At 35.3% G+C, this 9229-nt stretch overlaps 1 long non-coding RNA gene across 2 annotated transcripts; it reads left to right on the forward strand.

Annotated features, from left to right (window-relative positions):
* The first annotated feature begins 1843 nt into the window (after positions 1-1843).
* On the forward strand, positions 1844-5986 carry LOC133743724 (uncharacterized). Of its 2 annotated transcripts, XR_009863233.1 has the most exons (6): positions 1844-2041; positions 2145-2576; positions 2785-2935; positions 3063-3230; positions 5244-5320; positions 5838-5986. It is a non-coding gene; the product is annotated as an uncharacterized LOC133743724 (long non-coding RNA). The 2 variants fall into 2 exon arrangements; XR_009863232.1 differs by having other exon boundaries at positions 2145-2935.
* Positions 5987-9229: the final 3243 nt, after the last annotated feature.

The following is a 9229-nucleotide window of genomic DNA, read 5'->3' on the forward strand; positions in this document are numbered from 1 at the left end:
GGGGCTCATCACAAATTTTCATACCTGCAAGGTTAAAGCAATACCAACAAAGATAGACGATTTTCAATAAGCCTTACCTCATATGATAAGGTTAGAAACAATTTCATATGCTAGAAACAATTTCATATGCTCAAATTCATACACAAAGTAATAGCTAAACAATATAAAGAAATTGACACATTTAACTTTGTATAGTTTAAAACATTGAAAAATCATCATGGCATACCTAGCCATACACGTCAATATCTTTGTGTATTAATATGTCTCATACAAGCTCTTCAAGAGCTTTACATAATTCATAACTTTGCGAAAGTTAGAATATGTTGCAACATTATAATCATAATTCGAATTCGATTTCATAGTCTTGTCATAGTACTCATCGAGGCAATTTGGATCACGTTAACTATAACGGAATTAGTACATATGAGCTAGCTTTAGACTCTTTGATTTCATGATTGAGCTTCAGGCTCTTTCAATCATTCATGGACTTGCATTTGAATCCCTCAATGGTTTGATAAGCAATACGCTTATAATGACACTTTACTTTTGGGATTTCGCTTTTAGCAATGTTTCTTTTTTATCTTTATAATATACGGTGACAACATGCCATAAATCTCTCGTCAATATAACAACTATATGTAACACTGTACTTATAGAAAATTGTCATTCGTATAAGGGAAGATATTCATAATCTCATGTCTTGATAAATAGACATTGTGTCATAATGATTTTTCTTCACTTTTGATAAATACCCTTTTGTACCATGTAGGGTTAAAGGTCCAAGTATTTCATCACATTTCAATTATTCAATTTCATTGGAATTGTCTCTTTCCAATTTGGCCAATAATATACTTTGTCGACATTCATGGTGAAACGTGGTATAGCATTCATACAGCCCTTAAAGATTTTAGGTAGCTACCAAATGTAAATTATCATCGATGATCAACAATCATAGATCCCACACATTCTTATATGCATGCATTAGCTATAATAAGCTTATTGATATTGGGTACCCATGCCACTTCTGGGGCATACATTGTCGCTTCTAGGACAATCATCTCTCATAGATGAATTATGTAGCGAATGTGAATCTTTTTACTTAAAATCTCATGTAGAGCACTACAGGGCTTGTATGATCTTCCCTTTTTGGGAGGTTAAAACTTTAGACCTGGTGGATATAATCCACACGAATTCAAGCCTTTATTCAAATGACAGTAGTCTTTCCTCCCCCTAAAGGCGGAAAGACTGTCTTATTTTTGTGAGACCCCGTAAAATTTGAGTTAAGATGAAATTATTTAAGACTAAGATTAGCGATCTCGAAAATTATTAAGAATGTGTCATGACGAGTCCGTGGTAATTTTTGTGAAATTTTTCGGACACCCAAACTATTTATTATGAATTTTCGAAGCTTGGAGACAAAAGGAAATTATTTAAATAAAAAGGAAACTGAAACGGGCTGGTCTGCATCGTTGATCATCATCCCTGCGTCATCTGGACCGTCCATATTAATCCTATTAAGGTCTATAAATACCCACGGTAAGACTGGAGAGCCTAGCTTCAAAACTCGACCCTTTTCTCAACCCGCTGACCCGATCGTGTTTCCCCGTCCAGCAGGGCCGGCCTTGCTGCTGGGCAGCATTGGCGACTGCACATGGCACAACAAAGAGAGGGGCACCAGATTTTCAAAATAAGATTTTATATATATATATATATATATATATATATATATATATATATATAATTATATATAAAAATAAGTAAGGAACGTTAAAAAAAAAAATTGCAGAATTCTAGACGCAATTATTCCAACATCTTTTCTTCTTTCTTTTTCCAATTGCACGCACGACGCCATTATTCCAGCGTCTCTTACTCTCTCCCAAACCTTGAAATCAAGCAAATTTTTTTAAAATTGGTTTCAATGGTTGTTCAATCCTTCAATTTCTTCTCATCATTTATCATCACCACTGTTTCTCCTCTCTATGCTTATGTTCTTCTACGGTGTTCATACGAATTCTTCGGGTTTCCATCAATGTTGGCTGAGGTACAAATCAAAATACGTATTAGGTGTTTTTCAATTTTGATTTTGGGTTACTTGATTTCTGGGTTCTATTGATTGCTAATTCGTTTTCAATTTTCAATATTAGGTGCAATTGGAAGTTGGAGTTCCAAGTCGATCTCGAGCAGAAAAGGAAAAACAAGAAGGAGCAAAGTTGATTCCACGTTTTATTGTTCTATGCTCAAGTATTTACATTCAAAGTTTAGTAGACTAATGTTTGGCTTCTCTTTAGAGATCTCAATTATTGAAGACTTACTTTTTTTTCATTTCATTTTATTGATGTATATATATATGTTTCGCCGGGGGCCTTGAAAAACTTAGGACCGGCCCTGCCATCCAGCCACGAAACGGCGGCCCTCTGTTCGCATTCGGGTCCTATTCTCAGTGCCGACCTTCCTCTGGTGTTACTTGTCCAGCCGACAACCTGGGGAGGAGAATTGAAGATAGGAAGCTGCTTCGGTGTATCAGGCGGATTTCTTGCATTTTCCGGCGACTCTGGTCGTTGTTTCCTGCAAATGAGGTACGAAATTGCATGTACTCGACGAGCTCTACATGTCTATATGCTTGCATGTCGATATCGGTTAAGATTTGGAAAATTGGTGTTTTAGGCGTACACGGCCACCATCGGGGTTACTGTGAATGGCAGTGGTTTGGATATCCGCTGAAGCAGTTAGATCATGGTTTATGTATATAATCTATATTGAGACTTGGTTTTGCTTAAATCACAGGAATCACGAAATGGGATAAGAACTTTGAAATTTGACCAAATCTGTTGTTCAGCGAGAGTTCAGTTCAATTATGAAGGTCAACATGTTGCAGAGTTCAGATTGTGCTCCAATGAGGATATGAACCCATTATCGATAGAGATTCTTGAGGAAGGTATGATTATGAAGTTCGAATATACAGTTGGTATGAAATTGTTTAATTGAGGAAGTTGGATTCATACTTACTTGCCCTCAAATAGTGAGTCTGGTCTGTGATCATACTTGGTTGTGGTTCTTGGCAGAACTTGTGAAGTAGGATGGAGACAATGGCATTGGGTCTTCTCTGTTCGAGTAATAAAGAAGAGTAATTCATTGTCTGCATGCTTTGCAATGCTGAATGTGCATTAAGAACCTTGGGAAGCTCAAATCAGAGATTGGATGAGGATTTGTCTTGATGGTTCTCAATAAAGGTAGTGTCCTGGAACATAATTTAGATTTGATATGCCAAGTATTAAGTTGTTGAGAATTTTGGGTTGGTATATTGAATATAGTTTTGGCATATATAGTAGTTGATTGTTTGGAATCAATAACAATCCAACTATAGTAAAAGTTTGTGTTAGATGGCTGAAGCAATACTCTTGCAATTAATGTTGTTTATTTTAGGATTAAATTATGTTTAGTCCCTGTACTATGACTATTTTTTCGTTTCAGTCCCTGACATTTTCAATTAATCTGAAAAGTCCCTAACGTCAAAATTTCCGTCTGATTGGTCCCTCCCGCCTCAAATTAGGAGTTGGTCTTAGGTGAAATATCCAATATACCCCTATATTATTTCTTTTTCCTTTTTAATTTCTTTTTCTCCTTTTTTTTTTCTTTTTAATTTCTTTTTCTCCTTTTTTTTTTCTTTTTTCTTTTTAATTTCTTTTTTTCTTTTTTTCTTTTTAATATCTTTTTTGCTTTTTCTTCTTTTTTTCTTGTTCCTTTTTAGTTTTTTTTTCCTTTTTTTCCTTTTTAATTTCTTTTTGCTTTTTCTTCTTTTTTTCTTGTTCATTTTTAATTTCTTTTTTTCCTTTTTTCTTTTCTTTTCATTTTGCCTACTTTCTCCTTCATCAACCCACCAATCCCATTCCGATCAAACTCCACAACCCATTTGTTTCTCTCCCCAAATTGAAACCAAACCCAGCAAAGACCTAGCTTGGCGGTGCAGAGATGGACATCGAGCAAAAGCAAGAGGCTATGAGCTGATCGATATCTTCTTCACCTTCTCTAAAGCCATCTCCCTCTGTTGGGATCCGCCCTCGCCTCCATCATCGCCGACGCCATCTCCCAAACACAAGCAGATCCCAATCAGCTCGGAAATTCGCCGCTAAACCACTCCCCTCTTGTTTTCACAGCCTACTTCTCTCTCTCCCACTCAAATCTCATTTTCTCTCTCCACATCAAGCCTCAATTTGGAAATTTTTCACTGAAAACTACCATTTTTTCAGACCCTGAGGTTTTTGGGTCTTGCTCAAAATGGTGATTTGGATTTTGGGTCTGGTTGAATTATGATGGTTTTTGATGGCCAAGTTGACCAAAACTAGAAGTGAAGAAGAAGAAGAATAGTGATGGAAAAGGAAAATGGCCGCCGGCGTGGAGAATAATAATTGAGGTTTCGGGTCGATCTAGATTGGTTCGCTGACGTGGCGCTACCGATGCAGCAGGATACGATGGTCATTAAAAAGGAAAAAGAAAAAAGAAAAAAGAAAAAAGAAAAAAGAAAAAAGAAAAAAGAAAAAAGAAAAAAGAAAAAAGAAAAAAGAAAAAAGAAAAAAGAAAAAAGAAAAAAGAAAAAAGAAAAAAGAAAAAAGAAAAAAAAAAAGAAAAAAGAAAAAAGAAAAGAAAAAGGAAAAAAGAAATTAAAAAGGAAAAAAGAAAAACAAAAAAAGGAAAAGAAAAAAAGAAATTAAAAAGGAAAAAGAAAAAAAAGGGCCGCCGGCATGGAGAACAAGAATTGGGGTTTCGGGTCTAATTTGACGCGGGAGGGACCAATCAGAAGGATATTTTGACGTTAGGGACTTTTCAGATTAATTGAGAATGTCAGGGACTGAAACGAAAAAATGGTCATAGTACAGGGACTAAACAGAATTTAATCCTTTATTTTATTTGATTGGCAGTTGAGTCTACTCTTGACCTTGAATCAAAGAACGGTTGAAAAACCAACCAAAGAGTAGTTGCAATTTAGCAAGTGGTCATAAATTAGTTTGGATGCATTCTCGTTAAGCATGAACTAGTAAAGTTTTGTTACTGGAGTGTAACTTAAATTGAAGAATGATTAATAGATTGTGGTTATGGGTGCCCAGAGTAATAAGAAGGGTTTGCACCCAAATAGAAAAGGAATTCATTTTTGGAATAAATTAACCAAAAAGGACTTGGTAATATTTGTTAAGAGTCATTGAATTTAATTCTATTCTACCACTCTAACACTATTATTGTCGGATTAGGACTTCTGTAATCCGAAATGTGAAATTTGGTGGTGTTGGCCTAAGGAATCGATGGAATCAAAGCTGCAATATTTCAGGTAGGGTGACTCGGGACTCTCTCGGTTAGGATTTTTCTTCTATATAAATAATATCGCATGGCTATGATTATTTCTCTATGAATTTAAAGGATTTGACATTTTATCGCCATGCTTGTTTTCAATGCTTTTCTATATTGTGTGATGACCTGAGAGTGAGCGGAGCATAGCGAATACCTTGGGTTTCGATCCCCTAAACCTCCGGAGGGGCTGTATGGACGGTATGGTGTCCTACATCCTGTGAGGTACGTGTGACACCATTTCTAGGTGATACGGCGTAAATGGACACTCTCGCTACTCCTTACCGTGTATGTTGGTAATCTTGGTAAGGGTGTAGTCACTATGCCGTCATCAGGTTTGTGTTTTCTGGGCCCGCAAATGTCTTTGAAACAAACTCTATGGTTTATGATTTAATCTTCAATTTCTTTTACCTATATATGTAGTTTTAAACCTAGCCGGGGTGAATCCCATATTGAGTAGCGAGGACGAAAACTCACCCCTACAACAGTTTTGGATGCAGGTACTGTGCACGTGAACGGGACAATATTGGAATGAGCTGGGTGGTCCAAACAAGTTATTTTATGTATAACTTATTTGTAATATTTTTCAGGTTCCGATTTCTTGCACTTTTAAATATAATTCAATATATCATACTTTACTTTGGATGTTTGATACTTTGTCCTTATTACAACTCGTTTTCGTTGAAAAGTTTTTGGCCTTAAATCACCTCAAAAAATTTATTTAACGCATCCATTTCAACTCGAATATCATACTTTTAGAAAAAGTACTACTTGTTTATTTTAGCTGTTTATTTTAAATGCCTTGCGTATCTCTAGGATCATACCTAGCGTGTGATTCTAAGGTTCGCGGCACTGTAACGTGGTTGATTTGGTGAGGTGCAAATCGGGGCGTTACAATTTTGACCATGCTAAAAAATTGCGTTCAAAAATCTATCACTTTCTTTAGAGTGAAGATGTTCATTGGTTGGTGGCGAACCCAACCAAGATTTAGGTCAAAACATGCTTTGTTCATTAGCATCAACCATATTGATTTATTATTGTATCACCAAGACATCATTTCCTAATGGCGTACCTACACCCTTTGTCTGTGTAGCCATATTAGGAGTTGTGATATTGTTTAATGACATTCCCTTCAGGAGAATCATGTCAATTGGATACACTTGCATCCCACAAATCAAATGGAGTCTACATTATTTGTATTAATATGGTTGGTCTCTGAGACTTTAACCCAGGCAGATGCCTTTGCATTTAGCATAATTTTGTCACTATCTTTTATCAAATCACTAGCTTAGATATTTCCCAAAATCAAAATGAGACGGTGGATAAATATCTCACACCAATTCATGTCGTTCTTCAGGAACAATCTTTCTCCCCCTCATGGCAGGAGGATTGTCTCATTAAAGTGACCACTCGCAAATATGGGGTAAATAAACAATTTCCTTGTGTGTAAGGTTAGCAGTCATCAAAACTTGTAAATGATTCCACGCAACATGGTAGACAAAAGATGACGCAACTTCACATGCCAAAATAGTGTATTTGATTCAATGAACTTCTGGTTCATGACATTATATGCCTCAATTTACTATACAAATTTGACATGAGAGAGCAAATAGTATTCTCTAACCACATTGGAGGCACTTAGTGCGACAATACTTCAAAATTAGGTAACATGATAGTAGTTCATTCGGAGCCACAAAACAAGATCTACAACTCCTTATATGAGTGTTACCTTAACTTTAGTAAACATCAATTGTGAAATATCAACAATTGCAATGGACCAAATTTATTTTGAAGTGCTGGCCAAAATGATATACTCGAAATTTTGAGTTGAAGACTACAATCCATAAAACTTTATCACGTGGAGAACCTCACACATATAAATGTGTAGTCATAAAGAGGAGGGACTTTAGGCCCTCATATAATTGGAGATCCAAGAAACTTGAGGTTTCAATTTTTCAATTTATAAAAACCTCTTAAGGAACATCAGGTTCCTAGATAATCGGATCAAGAAACATTTAGTTTCAGTGGAAAATCAAGAGGTTACAATAAATCAGTGGAGTAACACAAATAGTGCTTTCAATTTGCTTATTGTAAGCAAAAGACATAAGACATATGTGATGAATCGCAATGTTCTTATTAGTCAATGCAATTTAATTTAACCAGTGCCTTGATAAAAATCCACCATATAATGTACCGTAGACACACGCCCAATTTTCAATTTCCTCACATACGTGGATGTTAGGACAATATTTACATTGACTCATGATTTCTCTCTTGCCATGATCCACTTCTTGTGGCATTTCATGGTATAGCCATGTAAACCGGCTTTCTAACTATAGAATGAGACCATGAGAGGGCTAGATTATACATCTTTGATGATAATATTATGTGCTCTTCTACAGCTATCAATCAGATATATAAGATCTGAGATTGATTATTATATTAGCTTCATGACCATAGCTTATGAATGAAGGACTTTAGATAGTCATCTAGTTAGTATGATCATTGAGGAACTTCAGGTCCTCATGTAATTAAGGATCAAGGAACTACAGGTTCTGATCTCTTTTAATTACAAAAGTCACGATCACAAATTTTGGGGTATGCTCATACCCATTCGTCATAAGCCAACTGTTAAATATTTGCTTACTTTTAAATTGGTGTCAATAATATTCTCTCAAAACTTCAGGTTTGAGGTTGACCCAGATTAAAACTTAATCATAAATTGTCCATTATCCACTTGAAACTTAAGGTTCGAGTCTGCACAATTAGAACTTTAGGTTCTAAGGTGGAATGCTTTAAGCAGCCATAAAGAAGAATGTATCAATCGACATATGAAAATTTACTCGAAACTTCTAGTTCGAGTTGACATAAAGTCAAATAAACTATGAATGAATTATATGTGTAATCGAAGCTTCAGGTTCGAATTTTTTTTTTTTTTATGAACTGCAAGTTCTAAGATTTTGTAATTTGAACTTCGGGTTCAAATAAATTTGGTGCTCGAAACTTCAGGCTCGAGGTGACTAAAGTGAATCTTCAAGTTCACTTTTAACTAATTTATATTTTATACTCAAAGCTTCGGGTTTGAGTTTTACTGTTAGAACTTCAGGTTCTAATATGAAATTTTGAACTTCTGGTTCAAAAATATTACATTCGAAATTCATATGTTAGAGGTATAGGACTGCTGGTCCGTATGAGTAACAAAAAATTCATTTAAAAGATAAGTACTGTAATGAAAGTACATAACAAAATAGGAAAATTGCAGGGAAGAAAAATAAATAGATAAACTATGCAATAAAATTAACTGTGGAAACTTCTGGTTCCATTAATGAAGAAATTACACAGAACTTCTGGTCTGCTTCACTTCACAAAATGATAATTTTTTTCTCCTCTAATCACACAAGAACATAATTTTATCTTGTGGAGAACGTAGCTTCTAGCTTTAGCCAAGTGTTCAAAATTGAACTTCAAATTCACATTGTCGTGCGGAGGAGGGAACCCCGCCAATACCCAAGCATTTTGAGGAACTTTCGACCCTCTTATAATTATTGGGGATCAAAAATATGGGAGTTCATATACTCGATTATATAATTCTGAGGATCTTCTGGCCCTCGTAATTGTATAAATTTGAGAGACTTCATGTCGCAATCTCTGAGGAACTTTAGGCCCTCATTAATTGTATAGGCTCTGAGAAACTTCATGTTGCAATTTTATCATTATGCAACTCTCGAGGAACTTGACCCTCGGTAATTAGATTAAGAGACTTCAGGTCTCAATCAGTTTTTATTATAAAAATTCAAACTACATGTAAATATGGATTAATTATATTCAATTGTCTAATAGATGGTAACTGGTAAGAAGAGAAAATCAAACTCCAGAACTTAAACGTAAGAAA

This window comes from Rosa rugosa, chromosome 1, assembly GCF_958449725.1.
Source record: "Rosa rugosa chromosome 1, drRosRugo1.1, whole genome shotgun sequence".
Classification (NCBI taxonomy): domain Eukaryota; kingdom Viridiplantae; phylum Streptophyta; class Magnoliopsida; order Rosales; family Rosaceae; genus Rosa; species Rosa rugosa.